Consider the following 19,527-nt stretch of genomic DNA (forward strand, 5'->3'; position numbering starts at 1 on the left):
GCAATGAAATCTCAAGACTATTAAGGCATTCTGGAGCGAAATGTGCTGCCCAGTGTCAGAAAGCTTGGTCTCAGTTGCAGGTCATGGGTCCTCCAACAGGATAATGACCCAAAACACAGCTAAAAACACCCAAGAATGGCTAAGAACAAAACATTGGACTATTCTGAAGTGGCCTTCTATGAGCCCTGATCTAAATCCTATTGAACATCTGTGGAAGGAGCTGAAACATGCAGTCTGGAGAAGGCACCCTTCAAACCTGAGACAGCTGGAGCAGTTTGCTCACGAGGAGTGGGCCAACATACCTGTCAACAGGTGCAGAAGTCTCATTGAGAGTTACAGAAATCACTTGATTGCAGTGATTGCCTCAAAAGGTTGTGCAACAAAATATTAAGTTAATATTACCATCATTTTTGTCTAGGCCAGTTTCATTAGTTTGTTTTTTAAATGATTCTGCTGAACCATAATTCAAAAACAATATCTGATTTTCATTAGTTAATTTTCAGTGAATTTTTATTTATTATTACTTTTGTCAGTTTCAAGTTATTTCAGTGACCATTGTGGGTTTTTCTCTCTTTAACGGAACGTTACCAACAACTTTGCCTACGTCTGTATACCTACGGTAAAAGACTGACAGGAGCGGACGGTCCTGAGGGAGTCATAAGCGGAGCGACAAGCCTGTTGACTGACAGAAGGAACTGTGTAGAATAATTAATCAAAACGACACATTTGATGTGCACATAATGGCTAGCTAACGTTAGCTTGAGTGGGAGGCTGCTGCAGTAATACAGTCATACATTAACGTTATTGCAGCAGCAGACTGTCGTCTCCAACTAAATCTCAGCCTATGGATCAAACAGTTGTCTATTTACAGACAACACTTAGTCTAACGTGATTCAGTCAAATATGTAGAGATGTCTGGATAAGTAATATCTGTCCACTGTGTTGGACGGGGGAAGACTAAAGGAACATGGCGGCGATCAACCTTAATTTATTAAGATATTACGAACACTCAGGTTCAGACAAGGTCACAAAATAATTATTAGACATGTGTATAAAACAAACGTTTGTATAACAAGAGATGAAGGCATGCGAACTTGTCAAAATTACAATCCAAACATACGTCAAATTGCATTGAAGTCTATGGGATCTTTGGTTTTTCTATTCCCCAAAAGGGGGGGGAGGGGACTTTTTGCAAAGTACCCGTATGTGCCGGTCTAATGTATGGTTTGGTGTGATACACAAAACGGGGTTTAACAGTTTGATCCACTCACAATATCCGACACTATCTCCTAGACATTCAAATTATATACTACTACCGCAGATAGTGGCTTATTGCAGGAAAGAATAGTACAAACACTAACAGCCACTGTGAGCTGTAAAGGGCTGCAGATGACAGGCTCTTACTCACGAGCACAACAACACTTCATCAAGTTAAACAACTTTACTCTGCTGTGTGGTGCAGTGGAAAAGCACTCACGACTGGAAAAACACTAAAAGTGTTATAAACTGGCAAGAGTAGACCCAATATGCAGCACACAGAACACACAAGTTATTTTAAATAAAGATTTATTAATAACAAAAATGAATCGTAATCATAAGCTGGGATCGGGTTGGGAGCTCGCCGAGGGGGCTCGGGGTGTCCTGTCCTGGAGAGTTGATCCTAGTGTGGACAGGCAGGGCACGAGGAGTGAATCTCCCACTCAACTCCAGATTAAAGCACAGGAAACGTTTGTGAGTTCAATAAAGATACAAGGAAGGAGTATATGGAGAGTGGCAGGCAGGCAGGCAGGGCGAAGGCGGCAAGCAGACGTGGTGGATCTTGAACACAAGGGAAAAACAGGCAGGATTAGTCAAGGCGACAGATGACATCAAAACGAGTTCCAAAAGTTAAGTTGGTCGGAGGACGACAATACCACGGAAGGTGACTGAACGATCTGGCAGATTGTGGAAGGAATCCCAGGGTTGATATACTGCAGAGGTTGTATATAATTGGAAGATCATCATCAGGTGCGCCAGCCGCAAGAGAGAAGGAGGAGGAAGGAAGCCCACGCCCACCTGCACTTCCACACACACAAAGACAGACAGGGGGAGACAACACAGGAAACAAAAGGGCAGGGAACACAGGGAAACACTGGGTAGGAGTCTGATATACAACAAAAAGAGAACAAGGCTTTTATTTAAAGCAGGCTTATATTAGAGACAGGCTTTTATTCCTAATTTCACCTGATTCCCAGTTAATGCAAACTCAAAACTTCCTTCATGTTTAATTATTGTGTTGCTAAATTCAATATTATGTACATTTCCACAGCAAGAACACAACAGAGTCATGCCATACTCACTGCTCTGCTTCTCTCAGTTTCTCTTCTCTGAGAAACTGATGGCCGTCTTCATTCACTTTTTTTTAAAAAAACTGGTAACATGCATTTCTCAGGGCTGATTCCACTTTTTCAGAACTCTATAGTCTTCACTCCTAACTCGTCAAATAAGGCAGCTTGGTCCTACGTTTCAAACTATGACGCGCTACGTAACCCCTCTAGCGTCAGTTTTGCACGTGTCAATTTCCGCTCGCTACGCCACTGTCTTTTCATTTCCGTTTCAAAGGAAACACCTTGGTTAGGGTTAGGAAAAGATTGTGTTTTGGGTTAAAAAAGTAAGGAAGGGCCCTATTTAAATGATCTATAGCGCATGGTCCAAAGTGCATGGCGCATTTAAGGTGTGTCCAACTCCACTTTTGCTAGTTAAGCGGTACATAATCTGGGTGCAAAGTAAGGCGCAAGGGGCAAAGTGGTTGTATTTATTCTCTTAATTAATCATAGGTGTGTTTTGGGGCGTAACAGGATCAAACCGATCAGAGTGTCTTCTCCCATTCCCTCTAAAAGTCCTGTGTGCCTAAACGTTGGCGCATTGCTATTTAAATGAAGAATTCGGCAAATCGGAGAAGCGAGACGTTTTCTGCTGAGAAAACGGATCTGCCCGTGCACAAAGTAAGAGTGCACGAGCAGATGTATGTGGTCCTTGGCCGGTGGACACTCTGCCTCCGCCGTCTCCCAATCCTCTGTGTCATCAACAACTCCATCTGACTGCATATGAGCAAATGCACTGATAACCTATTCAACCGGTGCAGACGGCACGGGGGGGGCAAAATTCTATATGTGATAATAAGCACTATGCTAAATATGATAAACGTGTGTTAAAAAATGAAAACTGTATTGCTTTTACGATGCAACCCATGAGCGGAATCCTCAGGAAGCTCCATTACGCACGGGCTTACAGCCGGGCACTGCCGGAGAGGCGGTGCGTAACGCGCGGATCCATCAGCCTCAAAACGCCGCCGTTTAGGAGGAGAGGGCCCGCGAACTTTGAAGAAGCCTACGTCTACACTCGCACATATAGAGGGATGATGAGAGGAGACACCACCAAGGCATGTGTGCACCGTGATCTCTCCAGTCACGGCGGTCATGCCAGTGACCAGAGGAGCGCTGCGAGTGCGCGGCAGGTTGAGCAATACAGAAGGCCTGAGAGCCTTACTTCATTATATTCATGATATCCTGAATTGTCCCCTGCCGTCGGAATTTAGTGTTTTTCCTTAACATAAATAAAAACATTGTTCTTGCGCCGACATCGTATTTAACTGAGAAGGAGGAGCGCTTTGTGCTTGGTGTGAGATAGGGCCCCAAGTCTGTCACGTAGTTAGTTAGGCTATGTTACGTAAGCGCTGTAGTAACGTTAAGTTACTTAAAATAGGTCAACGTTGACTTTTAGTTTCACACGGGACACGAACACCATCCATCCCGACCTCCTTCCTACATGGACTTTATCGCTCTTCTTACTACGTAACCTGACTTCCTCCTTTACTCCCGCCATAACCACAACCACGAAAAGCATCATAATCTGACCAAGTTGCCGTATTTGACGAGTTGGCAGCGAGAACGGGATGAATGTGGATCTGTTTTTATTGCTTTGACACAAAATGCATTCAATGACTGTGTAATACACAGTTCATGAATTATAGTATAATAATACTAGTGTAAAAACTGTTACATTTACGTTTGAAACCAAACAAATCCATCAGGTGTTGTGGATTTATTTTCCATTCCAGCCTCCCATGATTTGCACATCTAAACAGTGAACACCGTAAAATACATACCGCCCAAATACGCAATTTTCATTTTTCTTCCATTTTACCTGCACAAAACTTAGGTTTGATCCTTTGGTAAGTAAGGACAAACAGAGTATTTAGTGCCTGATATGGCTGCTCATCCTTAGTAAATATACCCTAAAGTCTGTTGGACCGGTGAGGCCAGTTGGGTGTTCTGGCAGACAGTCATATAGCTTTCATAGAAGAAAGAAAGCATTTCACAAAGTTTACAGTTCAAACATTACAATTGCTCAGAAAAGTTGGAAAATTTCACAGCTGAATGCACCCTTTGGCTGCATTCTTTTCCTGTCAAATTTGAAGGGAAGTGCAGACAGGTGTGTTGATACCAGTTAGAAACACAAGGATTTGGACAAGCAAGTGAAGAAAAAACACTCCAGATAAGGACTCCTCTCCAGAGAGCCTTGTAATTGCAGCTGAGCTAAGATAACCACTCTGCGAGGTAACCTCCATGACACACCACTATACACTACCGCAGACAGTACCAACAAGATGTTAACTGAACTGCTTCTCCATCTCAAAATGAATCAAAAATACAATGCAGGAGCATCTCAAGTATGATTTGGCTCCCAAATTGTATCGATTTTGGATTTGATACTTCAAACAAGGACCACAAAATGTACCTTTCACTAACTAAAGGGATCCAAAATAGCCAGATAGAGTGGCAAAATTGTGGTTTGAGTGTGATTAATGCTTCAGTGAATTTGACATAATAGTTATGTTCATGGTTTGAGAATCTAAAGCATGCAAACACAGGGCTGCTACAGAATGGATGCAAGAGTCAAATCATTTACATCTGCTTTAACAATGAAATGAAAGCCTTGTATTTTTGACGTCAAAGTGGGATTTTCATCGTCTGTCAAGTATGTCACAAGCCTCGCTCGCTTCTTTGAAAAAGATTGCGCTCCGGCATGTTGTCGCAAGGTGGCTGTCACTTTTTGCCAGCTGTTGAGTGCATCCTGCACAGCTGTCCTGCTCCTCGCTCCAACTTCCACTCCAAAGGAGGACAACAGTGCAATAATATAAGGTGTTGTGGTGTATACCTCTCCAGAGGATGGCATGTTGCTGACTTCATACTATCCACATTTTCCACACAACAATCCGGAAGTTGGTGAGAACTGACACATCTGTCAGAGTTGCACTCAGTCACAGTTGACCTCCACCCTAAACTGATCAGAAGGAAGCAGGATGAATTATGTAAGGGATAATGTACAGCAAGGTGCAGCGGTTAGCACTGTCGCCTCACAGCAAGAGGGACGCAGGTTTAAATCCGGCTTGGGGCCCTTCTGAATGGAGTTTGCATGTTCTCCCCGTGTTAGCGTGGGTTTTCTCCGAGTTCTCTGGCTTCCTCCCACAGTCCAAACACATGAACGTTAGGCTCATTGTTGACTCTAAATTGCCCGTAGGTGTGATCGTGAAGGGTTGTCTGTCTCTATGTGTCAGCCCTGTGATAGTCTGGCGACGTGTGCAGGTTGTACCCCGCCTTCGCCCAATGTCAGCTGGGATCGACTCCAACCCCCCGCGACCCCAAATGGGATAAGTGGTTACAGATAATGGATGGATGGATGGAATGTACAGCGAGCCAGTCATTGGTGTGAAAGAATCCCAGAATCCCCTGAAGTGGCCCGCTAGCTGTACATTATCCCGCTAATTACACGGCTACTTACTTAAGAAATCAATATCTTGACACAAAAACGGTCCGCTAAAGTCCGATATCAGAATTGCGCCCATAGCAACAGTCTGCTATACATAGCAACGGTCTGTTATAAAGAAATAGCAGACTGCAGAACGCCGTAACCAATCAGAAGCGAGTATTCAACACAGCCGTGTAATAATTTGGAATAATACCAGAACAACTCTACGGAAGCCCTGAGAGGCAAGGGAGAAAAAAAAAAATATGTTGATCCATTTTCTAAGTCTGATTTAGATTGTTTGAAAAAAAGGTTTCTCCAGGATAATCTTTTCCAAGTTCCTTATTTTTATTTTTTTTCATCTGTGTAACAGGCAGAAAAAAAATTGCCAAGTGAAATTTTTTTTTAAGTAAAAAAAATTTGGCAGGTGAATTTTATTTTTGTTATTGTCAGGATTATTTTGTGTTTGTTGTGGTAATACTCATTTCAGCCACAAGAGGCTGAATTGCACAAATGTTCTAAATAGGACTAAAAACACTCATGTTTTCTTACAGGTGAGTTTTAATTTTCCCATGCACTCTAAAGATGCATACTGTATATTGTGTGTAAGCAAGTTATGCAAGATTACTGTCATGTCTTTCTTTTGGCTAGAAATGTATTTTTATCAGCTTAGTCCTATTTAGAACATGGGGTAGTGGTGCAATTCAGCCTCTTGAGGCCGAAATGGGTATTACAACAACAAATATAAAATAATCCTGACAAAAAAAAATCACCTGCCAAATTCTAACTAAGGAACGTAGGAAGATTCTGAAGTCATAAACAAAGGAGACAAAACAATTTAGATCACACTTAGAAAATGGATCATAGAATTTTTCTTCTCACTTCCCTCTCAGGTCTTCCGTACAACTCTCAATAAGATTGTATACATAAAAGAAGCAGCTACAATACTGACAAGGTTGCAACTTGGATGATGGGTATTGTGTTGTTGCACAAGGAGGTAAGACAGGAGGGGGTTAAAAAGGTATTGATCATGTTAACGTGTTATTATCGCATTGACTTTGACAGCCCTAATTAAAAACCTAGAAATGTTTCTGTCAGGTAAGTTTTAAGCAATTGCATCATATGCATCAATTTTCTTTGTTATTTTTGATCTTTAATTGTGCTTCTATCCTGCTGCCATGTCAAGTGTCCCCTAGGCCAGGGGTCAGCAACCTTTACTATCAAAAGAGACATTTTAGGTAAAGAAAAACAAGAAAATCTGTCAGGAGCCGCAAAACATTTGAGCATTGTGATGAAGGTAACACAGTTTATAGTCTAAGTATATAGTATATAAGTCTAATGCAGTGAGGGCCAAATACACAATTTGCAAAGTATACCAAGAGGTCAAAGCGGCCTGAAAATGTACTTCATGTTGTACCTGAACGCAGCTTGCTCAGTGGAATGGAGCTTTATCTTGGATTGAGAAAAAGCAAGCCACTGAGTAAATTTTTCTCTGGAGAAACTCAATTCCAGGTATTACCTTTGTCTCTTTTTTTTTTTTTTCACTAAAACTGGGATGTAACTGCCCATAATCGAGCGTTGTTATGTGACTTTGTTCCAACATTCACAGCAAACTACAGAATAATACACTGGATCGATACACTTCTTGATTACAAATTTCTCCCGGGAAATGTGCTCAATATATATTGTTAAATTGATCGTTAACATCACGCCAGTGTTGCTTATATGCCAGAGGTAGAAAGAAAAATGAAACTCTGGAGAGACGGAGTAAGAGAGAGAGACAGACAGAGACAGAAAGGAGCTTAAGAGACATAAAAGAAAAACAGCATAAGACGGAAAGAGAGCGAGAGAGCTATACGGACGTGTGAAGTGGCTGAGTGTGATGGCAATCTATTTGCTACCACGGTGATGACAGGAGTGGGCGGGCGTTCGATATCATAACGGCGCAGAGGTGAAGCGGCAAATCCCCCTTTTTCTCCGTCCCTGCCATCCATCCACATATCTGTCCATCTGTCTGTCTGTACATGAGGAGGGAGGAGGGAGGGGGTCGGGGGGTTCTGAGGCAATGGAGTGATGCCCGTCAGTCAGGAGGAAAGAGGAGAAGAAGGATGCGAGGTGTGGAACAGAGCTGTGGTGATGGATGGCTGAGTACAGGAGGAAAGGGGGCCAGACAGGTGGGGCAAAGTGGAGGAGATTAGAAGTGGAGTCAGTATGTGTGTGTGTGTGTGTGTGTGTGCTCTTGTGCAGATATCCTGATGCAGAACCTCATATACACGTTACTAACATGTGATCTGTATAACAGCCCTTTGCGTTCATACTTGGTTAAAGCAGCAGTAGGCAGGTTGGAGCAAATATGATTTAAAAAAAAGAGAGTAATTTTTATGAAACGGTCACTATATCCTGACAGTAGTGCATGAGACATGTAATCTGAAAAAAATCATGTGCCTCTGTGTCCTCCGGTGTCCACCGGTGCTCCTAATGGCATCTGCAAGATTTCACAGACTGGAAGAAAACAACTAATCAGAGCCAAGCTAGAGCCTTGCCGTGTCTGAGCAGCTGTCAATCACTTGTGAACTCCGATCAAACGGTCAAACTAGGCAGCGCTGACCAAATACAAATCAATATTCTGTTACTGTAATGCTTATTTCTCGCAAAAAATGTTTTCAGAATCATCTTGTAGTGTACTGTTTAGCTGTAAAATTAGAAGGTTTGTGGTCCGGCAGCCATGTTGAGATCAGTTGAGGAAATACCAAGCACCGCCGACCAGCCGAAGCAAACTTTCTCATTTTACAACTAAACAGTACACTACAAGATGTTTCTGAAAACTTTTTACCGGAAAAATGAGCGTTAGAGTAACAGAATCATTTGCCTAGCTTGATTTGATTGGAGTTTGCGAGTGATTGACAGCTGCCTCCGTTGAATGAAGAGCCAATAGGAACGCTCTTTCTCTCTGAAATGACCTGTGATTGGTCAAAGTCTCCCGTCACAGGCTAGATTTTCTAAACCCTGGAAAACAGAGCCAAGAGGAGGTGCAGAAGTCTAGTTTTCTTTTAGAACATTTGAATTACAATATGCTGAAAGGTTATTATAGAATTTTTGCCCAATGATGCAAAAAATGTTCTGCCGCTTTAATAAGCGTTCTTTTTCTCGATTTTGATAGTGATCGGATCTCAATATTTAAATGAGCCGGCGGACTTGCCAACAAACATGGTGCCTCTCAGGTAGTAGCCTTGCTAACGAGGGAAAGCTATTTAAGGCCCGATCACCGCAGCATATAAGAGGGTGACATTTTGTGGCGATTTCAATGGTATACATACATGCCGTACCTACACTACATTTCAAAAGTTTGTAATCTCCTGCCGTGAAAGCTTGATTGGGTACAGACAGATACAGTCTTTCATGGTTTTTAGGTTGTACAAAGTCCTCTTTACAAATACTGTAGATGTTATTTTGTATGAAGGGATGGTTTTGAACATGGAGAACAAAATGCTGTACAATGGTTCAACCAAATGGACAATTGAAAGGGGAGAAGGAGACAAAGATACCTCTGAGCAACGGTTCATTAAGAATAGAGGAAATCCCCAGCCATTGGTAAAAGAAACCGGAAGCTTAGCATCAAAATGTGTGCAGATTTAAATAGGAATATATATATATATATAATGTCCTTCCCAAAGGGATCATCAGCTTATCATGGTGGGGTGGTTTGCGCGTCTCCATGAATCCTAGAGCTATGTCGGCTGAAGTCTTGTGCTCTTGGTAGGGACACTCATACCGAATATGTCAAAGGGTAGAGACCAGACAAAGTGTGTCCCCTGGTCCTCCAGGTTGGGGGGTTGGACGGAGGGCTCCCTTTAAAACCGCATTATTACAGAAGCCAGAGGCCTTATGCGCTACGAGGCACGACGAAGATAGGTGAACAGGTAACATACTGTATATAATAGTGCACAATAATGCCTATAATAAGCTGGAAACAGGCGTGTGGCTTTAGCAAAGCTATTCTTCAAACTTCACAATAGAAATAGAAGGCTACAATCGGGCAGCAGGGCTCATACCCATACCAACAACCCCACAACCCTCCATACTGCATACGGCAGCAGCAAAAGACAGGGAGGAAGAGCACAATTCAGCAAACACCTGGGCACGCTTTAATTAACTGATAATGTATTCACTTTCTATCCTCATCCTTTACCATGGCTCAGTTGTTCCCATCCCTTTGGGTATTTCATAGCTTGCGGATTTGTGTTTTGATGGTAATCTATCTATCATCCAAAGGAGTTTTCTGGAATCTGTTATTTTAACCTGTGTAGATATTTTACGTTTCCTTTCCCAAAGGGATACAAAATTACAAATGAAGTCTCTTAAAATTATGATTTGAATGTAATTTTTTAAAATTATAATTCACAATCCACATTTGAAGTTGATCCCCAAAATAAGGCTACAACTGGGCAGTACCACAGAAGACTGATTCCACATCATCATTGCAAAATCTACACAAGCTGGTTTGCTCAAGGTCCCAGATATGCTGCATCTTTAGGGTGGGTAAGAATTTTATATATGATGTATTTGTATTATGTGTTATGGAGAACTCTAAAGTTGAATTATAGATAATACTAAATATATCTTTCCATGGGATTATTATGGTGTCTTCCTGCGTATTTAAGGTGTATATCAGGTTTATAGCTATCTTTCTATCTATTCATTTATGGATCAAATGTTTTTATTTTGTTAGTGTTAATGTGAAATTTGCATCATCGGCATACATTGTTGCTCTTGATTCTACATTATTAATTAAGTCCCTTTATGTAACTGTTGTTTCATACTTTTTGACCTAACATTTTTTTCAGCTAAAATAAATGAGTAAGGAGATAAGGGACAGCTTTCAGTCCCCATTGCAAATATACTGCTACTGGATAATCCACCGTTATTTAACATTTTGCATTTTGAATTGTTATATGATGTCTTTATCCAATGAATTATTGACGGACCAAAATTGAAATATTGGAAACATTTGTACAGGAAGTCTAATGGTAACTTATCAAAAGGATTTTCTGAGATCTGCAATGAACAGTCTGTACAACATCGTCACAGAGATGCGCACAACTATGGGGCAGAAAGCACAGCATGTCCAGTATAGAGCCAAATTCCAAAGCAGAGATGACGAGGAGTTGTTGTGCAGTAAACTGATGGATGGAAGATGGATTGAAAATGTTTAATATTCCGAGGGGATCGCATGCCTTTGCTAAAAACAGACTTCGTTACGGCTCTAAATTGCTGTAACGTTACGCGCCTAAAGCAGGGGAAAGCTCACTCCGGTAATGAAATCTCCTAATAAAAACAAAAATCGAAGTTGTATTTTTTCGATATTATTGCAATAGTGGTACGAGTTTTTTTTTTTTCCCAGTGCTTTAAGAGCTTGTTTAAATGCTAAAGTTCTGTCTAGCATAGCGCAAAGTAAATCGCTTTAAGTGTTCCATACTGCATACTGCTGAGGAACGCAGTATGCAATATGTAAATGGTAAATGGACTTGCATTTATATAGCGCTTTTCTAGTCTTCCGACCACTCAAAGCGCTTTACTTTACATGTCAGCATTCACCCATAATTTCATACACTGACCTAACTGTGTACTGTAATGTTCTGTATACTGCATACTGCGTTCCTCAGTAGTATGTAGCAGGCGGTTTAGAATACATAAGTTTTGGTCAATCCCCCAGGAAGAGCGTCGGTCGTTGATGCCAACTTTCATAGTGAGCAAACGACAGTACTACAACTTCCCTGTCCGTAACATGATGCCATTGGGTCCAAAAATACTTTTTCCCATAGACTTACATTGAGAAAGAGACGTCAGTAACTCAGTGGATAATTTTTTTTGAGGTAAATAAACTCCCCAGTACGAACACTCTAATAGTCCTTAATTAAATCATTAAGTTTTAAAAGTTGTAAAATGCACTAATAGCTGAATCCAGTTATTTCCCTTCCTCCGTTCATGTGAATGAGACCCAGACCGAGGCTTGAGCGCAAGCCATGACGATGGCGTGACGTTAGGACCCCTTGACCGAGGCATGTGACTGCGTCTGTTCTAAGTGCCCAAGATCCGGGTACTTTTCCACGTGGAAGTCGAGCCATTTAGGCTTCATGCGCCACTGAGCAACTCTCATAGGAATGAACGAGGCCCCGCCTCCAACGCTGTATCCAGTTCTCTTAATACACCCACGGTTTTCGTCTGCTGAGGCGCTGTCCATGGTGCTGAAAGATGCTCTCGGTAGATCTGCTATGCGCTAAAAAAATAATTGTCCCCCATCCTGATAAACGCCTATTGTGTGTACATACATGTGCGTGTGCATGAACGTGTGGTACACAAATATGGTCACCCTACTTTATGTTTTAGAACAGGTGGAAGTGTCAGGGATAACATTTCAATAAAAAAACAGAAAACAGGCATGCAGGGATATGTTAAAGGTGCAATGATGTAACGTAAGGTGAGAAAGAACCAGAAGACTTGGGAGACAACCTGACCTGAGATGTCTGAGAGGGATAATGGTGGTTCTGAATGGAAAGGTAAACTGGAGGTCAAAGCGGGTAAAAGAGGGCAGAGGAAACCAAAGAAGGGAAGGGAGATGTGAGGGCCAGAACAGACAACAGCAACATACTGTTTGAGTTTACTTCTATTGGAAAAGAAAGAAAGCAGTTCACACATCAACACACACACACTATACATGTCTGATGTTGAGGAGTGTTTTTGTTTGTTGGGTCACACTGACTGAGTGCTGCAGGTGTTATTTACCTATGCCTGTATGGCCTACCACTACACCATGGAAAAAGCACTGATGGGCTGGTTTCAAAGAGCCTTACCTGCTCTTTCAGCATCAAAAAGTGCACTTAGGAGCCTCTGTAATTTCCCATCTCTTACCTCAGCTCAGGTTGGGTTATATTATGATGAGCAATAATCTCTCTCTCTCTCTCTCTCTCTCTCTCTCTCTCTCTCTTTCTCTTTCTCTCCAGCCGCCAGTCTTTCATCCTCTCCCCTCCTCTCCTCCCCCATCAGTCTATGTCTGTCTGTCCTTGCTGTTTCCCATGCTACACTGAAGCTTTGTTGCATTAATAACAAGCCTTGACTTTTACAAAAAAAAAAAAAAATTACAATTTCACTCAGTATGCTCCTGGTGATGATTCAGCCGTAATCATAACTTTATGCAAAAATGCATTAGTTTAAGATGTAAATGCGCCGCAGACGTATCGAAGATGTAATCATTCAAAGCGCCTCTGTAGGTGGTCAGAGACGCATGGGGGCACATTAAAAATAAGGTGCAAACGCAGCGTGCCGCCAATCAACATACGGACATGGTTACATACGGAAGAAAATCATTTGCATGTGGATCTAATCAAGTTCATGCGTGACAGGCAGCTCAGATACAAACAGGCCAGAATTCACTTATTATTTTTCAGTCAGATGTGAAGACTTTCCACTTACTAAAAAAAAATCATAAAGGGTTCATAACATTTTATAAATGGCTTCATTAAGAAGTAATTTTACTAATGTTTTACAGATATATGTATCCGTCGCCTGGATATTATAAATACTGAGGTTAAGGTAGTCCAAGGAAACCCTACCTTCCTTAGAACATTTTGACTGGACACCAAAAAGAAAGTCTGTAAAATTGTCCAAATATTTGGATTCTCACATTTTGCTCAGTTCCCTGTTCATTTATATAAGTTTCCCAACATGATGGTCTAAGCGTTTCAAAATCACTACTGGGAATAGAAATGATGGGGGAAATAAACACAGGAGTGAAAATAATTCAGATCAGACTTAGAAAATGGATCACCAGAAAAAAAAAAAAATCTTGCTTGCCTTTCAGGGCTTCCGTATATTTATCCTCCTCCAGCACTTTCTTTGTTTTTCAATCTAAGGGACAAGGGACTGTTTGACCACTTACATTGGTAAACGATTATAAAAACCCTTTATTAATTACTTATTCATATTTATGCAGGTTTATGCATTTATGCAGGTAACTGCGATCTGGTCCAAAGAGTGATTTAGGACACTTTACAACTTTACTGTTTTGGTTCAGTCTCACCGTCGTTGTTGTTGTAACAACATTATTAAACGGTTTTAAGCTTGTTCCGCTGCTAATATTACCACATATCATTCCATATATGATAGAATGTGTAAATAGGCAACTGCTTGCTAACACGTTCACCATACCAACTTTACCATGTGATTTCACAATTGACAGCTTGATCAGCGGCCCCTAAGCGGCCAAAAAAAAGAGAGAAAAAAGAGAGAAAATCAAATACAGCATTTGAACATTTGCAGCTGCAGAAGTGACAGTTTATGTGAAAGTGAGATCTATTTACCTTCATTCGTGACATACTGACATTTATAACTGCTAAAGAACTAGCTAAAAAGACAAAGCAAGTGTCATACAAAGGAAGCATAAACACCAGCCAAAGGTATTTTTAAACAAAAGTCATTATTATTGAAGCTTGTAACTTATGAAACATTAGTAAATGATTTCTAAACGGCTACTAAAGCCATCAAAACTTGTAAACCTTCCATAATGGGTGCCATATTACAAAGTGGTATGCAAGGAGATCACCAGAAAAAGTGAAATTGAAAACCCAATTTTATGAGACATAAATCAATTGAGTCCAAAGCCCCAAAGATAAAGACAATTATTAAAGACATTTATGAATAAATTCCCACCATCCGTTTGTGTTTGTATGATCTTATAATTTTTCTGTACTGAGAGACCACTCACCCAATCCCAAATTCTAAAGAAGATAAAAAATAATAATAATATAAATAAAAAAAAGTAGTTTTCTTTGTTTATTCCATTTTGGACTTGGTCGAGGACGCATGAAAATGGCAATATTTAATGGCAGTAAACAACAACAGTAAATTTCAGACACACTAATTGCTTAATTGCTGAGAGTATTTTATCCACCATATTAACATAAGCAATTCCTTGGAAGGATAGTGCTAGCATAGCAGAAAATTGGCCTGGGGGGCTTATGGGAATTAGAAAGGCAGATTGCATGACGTGGTGGAGGGAGAAGTCTAAGCTAGCGGAACCGACATTTGAAGCTTTTTTCCCCCTAATTATGATCCTTCTGTGCATTTTTTTTAAAGTCTGCTCTCTTTCCCTCGAAACTCTTTCAAAGCTCATTTCATTCACTTGGAAGGGATTTGTCATGTGGAAAATAAGCTTCGATGTTTGATTTTATTCATTTATTATATTTTTTTTGTGCACTGATGAAGAGACATCCTTTTCAGACGACATGACATTAAGTTTCTCTCTTGATTAAAGTTGAGCACACGGACAGAATCGTCACAGGATCCTTAATTGTTTGATTTTAATGTTCATCAAGGACAAAGATGTGAGAATATTTTGCATTCTCAGCTTCATTTTCATCATTTGACTATGGCTATATACAATGATTCTTGTGCTTTCCAGACATTCCTCAATCTCTGCTGTTTACTTTTGGCATTTATTTCTCACAGTTGTTATTCTTCCTTCATTTCCCTCCAAACATTGCCCACCCATCCGGCGTGAAACAAAGAGTGAAACCTCCTGAACGAGATCCCCCACCATGTAATCTCGCCAAACAAATGACGAACACCCGCTGCTTTAGCGAAACGCCGGCCGCAAACGGCTCCCGCTGTCCGTGATGGCAGCTTGTGTGCGCGACTAAATGCACCACGCTGATGGCAGCCAAACCATGGCGAGATGCTCCACTTTCATTTCCATTTACCCCTGCGCTGTCTGCTGACTCCGGAGATGCTTGTATTAATGGGAAATAGAAAGTAATGAAACGCTGAAGGAAGAAATAAAAACTCTCCCTTCTTCTCTCCCTCCCTCTCTTGCTCGCTTCTCTATCTTTCCATACCTGCTGCGAACATGCACATTATAACACCGTCCTGCAAAAAGCTCGGCCCTTGTCCATTCTGGCTCATTACAATGATAAAGGTGTGTGAAAAAAACCCTGATCTTTCATTCTCCGGGCTCTGTCCCCGTCAGCACTTTCCCCGAGACATTGTTGGGGGGAAATCTGCCGACATTTCCTTCGCATTTTCTCTCTCGTCTAATAGAAGTTGACCTCTGTCGCCTCATCTTCATGGTAGTCAAAGGCCACAATAAGAGTAGTTGTATTACAAGTGATGTAAGTCTGACGCCAGACTTAAATCTGCCTGCTGAAGCTACAACTACTGCCTCTTCACGGTCTCGCTTCTCAACACTTATTTCTCTCCCTCCGCCAAACCCATTCTTCTTTCTTTCCTTTTCCTCACTTATCCATCTTCACCTTTCCCCCCTCATCACTTTCTGCTGTTTGGTGACTATATGGAACAATCAATTGGCTTTAAAAAGGATATTCTATAACACAAATCTCTCTCTAAAGAATGATGTAGCTACATTTCTGAGTATAAAATATGTACGCTGGGAGCAGAGTTTCCCATATCTGAGTGCTGCCGGTGCTGCAGATCATACAGAATGTGTGCAGCTTGATGGCTTTTTAAATTGAATGTTAGCAACATTTTTGCTCTATTGTGTAGTGAAATATTTTATTAAAGAACACCATAAGTGTAAAGCTCTCTCTAGAGTGCATTAGCAAAAGCAGAGGATGGCTGATAATAGGTAATTATTACCACAGGAGCCCAGGAATTTTATCCTTTCCTGAAAGAGCATGTGTGTAATTTCACCTACTAAAACTCCTAGCTGAAATGCCTCTATTTTGCACTTACCAATTTACACACCTGGCATCTGTATTACAAGAGCTCGTGGCATATAGCATTACATCAGTGTTTTCCGGTCTTCCACATCCGTCAAAGAACGTATATTGCTAATAAGTGAAAGTCTTTTGTTCGTTCCATTTGTAACGTCAGCGCCCAGCAGCAGAGCTACGCTTCCGCCACTTTGGACTGAAAGCGACTACCGGACGCCAGTAAAATGTTTGCCTACGAAGTGCCCTACAAAATAAAACAATTATTTCTATTCAGTTGTCATAATTTTAATGTCCCTACCAAAATTTCCTGTGTTGAACAATAAAAATATTATAAATATACATACCATTATAACTATTTACTTAATTACTTATTTATTAATTAATTAAACTTTTTGCTTCCCAGAGGAGCATGTTCAAGTGAGCGATGGACGGATATGGAAGAAATCCAGCACACAGATTTTGAGAACAATCTCAAACTTTTCATGTCAAGGATCCAAAATGGATGTCCAACAGACCACATACCATGGATGTAGAAGAGGTTGTGTCCTGTGCTTTTGTCCTGCGTGTTAGTAAATAACCTACAACTACATTAAATTCTGTTGATGTCGTGCTACTAGCACTACTAGCTACTGGCCGATAGCCGGTTGTTTGGGAACAGAGACATTAATACATCCACCACGGTACAGGCTGACAGTTTACAGCCCACGGGTGTATTAGAAGATAATAAAAGTGATGAATTACATCCAATATATCCATTATTACAGCCGCATACAGCTAGCAGGAAACTGGCAGAACCGGAAATGTCATATGAGCGTGCAGGGCGGTGCAGTCCCGTTGGTCTGATGCACGTTCATTATGTCGAGGAAAATAACTCTGGATTCAGCTATTAGTTCATTTTACAACTTTTAGGACATAACAATTTAAATTGTCAAAAAAGCACCAGAGTTTGCCTCTTTGCTTCTGTACTCTTTGGCTCTGTTACCATCTTCACAGTGTCACTGCAGCCGGGGACTCACTGTGTGTTTCAACTCCACAGAGTTTAGCGGCACTACTACCAGTGACTGTATCGTTGTGATATCACAACCTTACAGAAGTCCTCACAGCTTGTTTAAAGGCACAGTTTCTGAATACGGGCAGTGTGCATTTCTCCATGGATTGAGCGTTTTGATACTTTCACGGTACAGTATTTATGTAGCACCGAGACCTTTTTATAATCAAAAAAGACAGGGAAATCTCACTTTGTACAATGTGGGACCTTTTAAGCACTTTGCGCTATACAATTGAATCTGCAGTAAATTGTTTTATCACTATTAAAGGGACTGTTTGTAAGAATCAGAAATGCTTGTTAACAGCGACACCTGTGGCCGTTAAGTCAACGAAAGTCAGCGTCAGGCTCGCGCTTGCTCGCTCTACATAGACATGAACGAGCATCGCTCAAAACAATGAGGCGAAACACGTCAACCGAAACCACAATATCACTCTATATTTCACCTGCTTGGCAGTAATGTTAGCTGACCAGACGAAAGTCTCTCCATGAATCGATGCTGAGACTGTGTTGTCCTGCTTCAGCCTCTCTCTTGTCTTCTGCAGTGTGTAGTGTGCGCGCATGCACGTGAGGTGGAGCGAGCTGAGTGAAGGCAGGCAGGCAGGCAGGCAAAGGAGCAGAGTACAGCAGAGACTCCGGCCCTGGAGACCAAAGCTACAGTCTCCTCCGCGTCCTCCGACCGCGGCCAACACTGTTTTGCGAGACGGGCTTCACTAGATAGAACTTTGTGGTTTTGGTGCTTCCGTGTAGTTTGTGTTGGAGTCTGAGGCTGAACAGCCTAGCGCGCGTGGGACTCCGACCTGCGTGATTTATACGTGTAAGAAGTTACAAACAGTCCCTTTAAATTGCTTTTCATGTGTCATTTGTACGCCACGCATAAATGCGCAGGCAAGAAAACCACTTAGTTAGGGTAAGGGAAAACCTCATGGCTGGGCTTAAAATAAGTAAGTAAACTACTGTGTGGAAACAATGTAACACAACAACAGAAAACACGTCACAAACGTCACTAACGTAACTTGCAAAAGAAAACACCTGTCAGCAACGGTCTAAAACACTTGTTTCCTGGTTAAAAATCCACTGTTTGTTGGGCCCATCAACCTCCCCACCAGAAGTGGTCTTTCTCGCTTTTTTATACCACGTCACTAACTCTTACCGTAGCATTTATACGCGGATGCGTTGACATTGCAGTCAGTAGAGGATACATGGCGTACAAATGACACGCAGATATCAAGAAAGGCATACTTATTGCACGCTAGCATTTAAACACCTTTTCATGCAAATGGGCTGCCTTATCATATCACCCGCAGCCTGGTCTGAAGTCTGCGTGACATGCGCACATTCTTCCGTTATACCAGTTATACCGTTTTACCAGTTATACCATTTACACCGTTATACCAGTTTATGTGTGGGAAAAGGTATGCGCACAGCTGGGCAGTTCTGACACAGACTGCTTCCTGTGACTGATATTCCTCTATGGTGATAGTGACACCTTAAATGATCTTAAAGGTCCCATATTGTAAAAAGTGAGATTTTCATGTCTTTTATATTATAAAGTAGGTTTAAGTGATATATAAATACAATCAATCCATGGAGAAATACACACAGCCCGTATTCAGAAACTGTGCGTTTGAAACAAGCCGTCAGGATTTCTGTCATTTTGTGATGTCATAAATCTACAATATTTAGACAATTATACAGTTTTAAACGTAAACATACTAAATGTGTCCCAGTTTATTTCCTGTTGCAGTGTATGTGAATGACATCAGCTGACAGGAAGTAAACATGGACCCAAACTGTTGCCTATTAATGCAATTCCGTTGCCATTCCGTTGAAATGCACTAAATGGAGCGTTTCAGACAATATGAGGAAAATAAAGTTTTTTTTTAACATTAAATCATGTTCTAGTAGAAACCCAAAATACAAACATGAACCTGAAAAAGAGCACGATATGGGACCTTTAAAGGCCATTAA

General features: G+C 41.2%; 2 long non-coding RNA genes across 2 annotated transcripts; one reads left to right on the plus strand and one right to left on the minus strand.

The window, feature by feature from the left end:
- Nucleotides 1–1,552: 1,552 nt before the first annotated feature.
- Nucleotides 1,553–3,093, minus strand: LOC119489365. Its single transcript, XR_005207158.1, has 2 exons — nt 1,914–3,093; nt 1,553–1,818 (listed from the first exon to the last, which is right to left on the minus strand). It is a non-coding gene; the product is annotated as an uncharacterized LOC119489365 (long non-coding RNA).
- LOC119489366 lies at nt 2,466–19,265 on the plus strand. Its single transcript, XR_005207159.1, has 3 exons — nt 2,466–2,542; nt 19,111–19,113; nt 19,255–19,265. It is a non-coding gene; the product is annotated as an uncharacterized LOC119489366 (long non-coding RNA).
- The last annotated feature ends 262 nt before the right edge of the window (nt 19,266–19,527 follow it).

The sequence above is a fragment of the Sebastes umbrosus genome, chromosome 6 (assembly GCF_015220745.1).
Source record: "Sebastes umbrosus isolate fSebUmb1 chromosome 6, fSebUmb1.pri, whole genome shotgun sequence".
Taxonomy (NCBI): Eukaryota; Metazoa; Chordata; class Actinopteri; order Perciformes; family Sebastidae; genus Sebastes; species Sebastes umbrosus.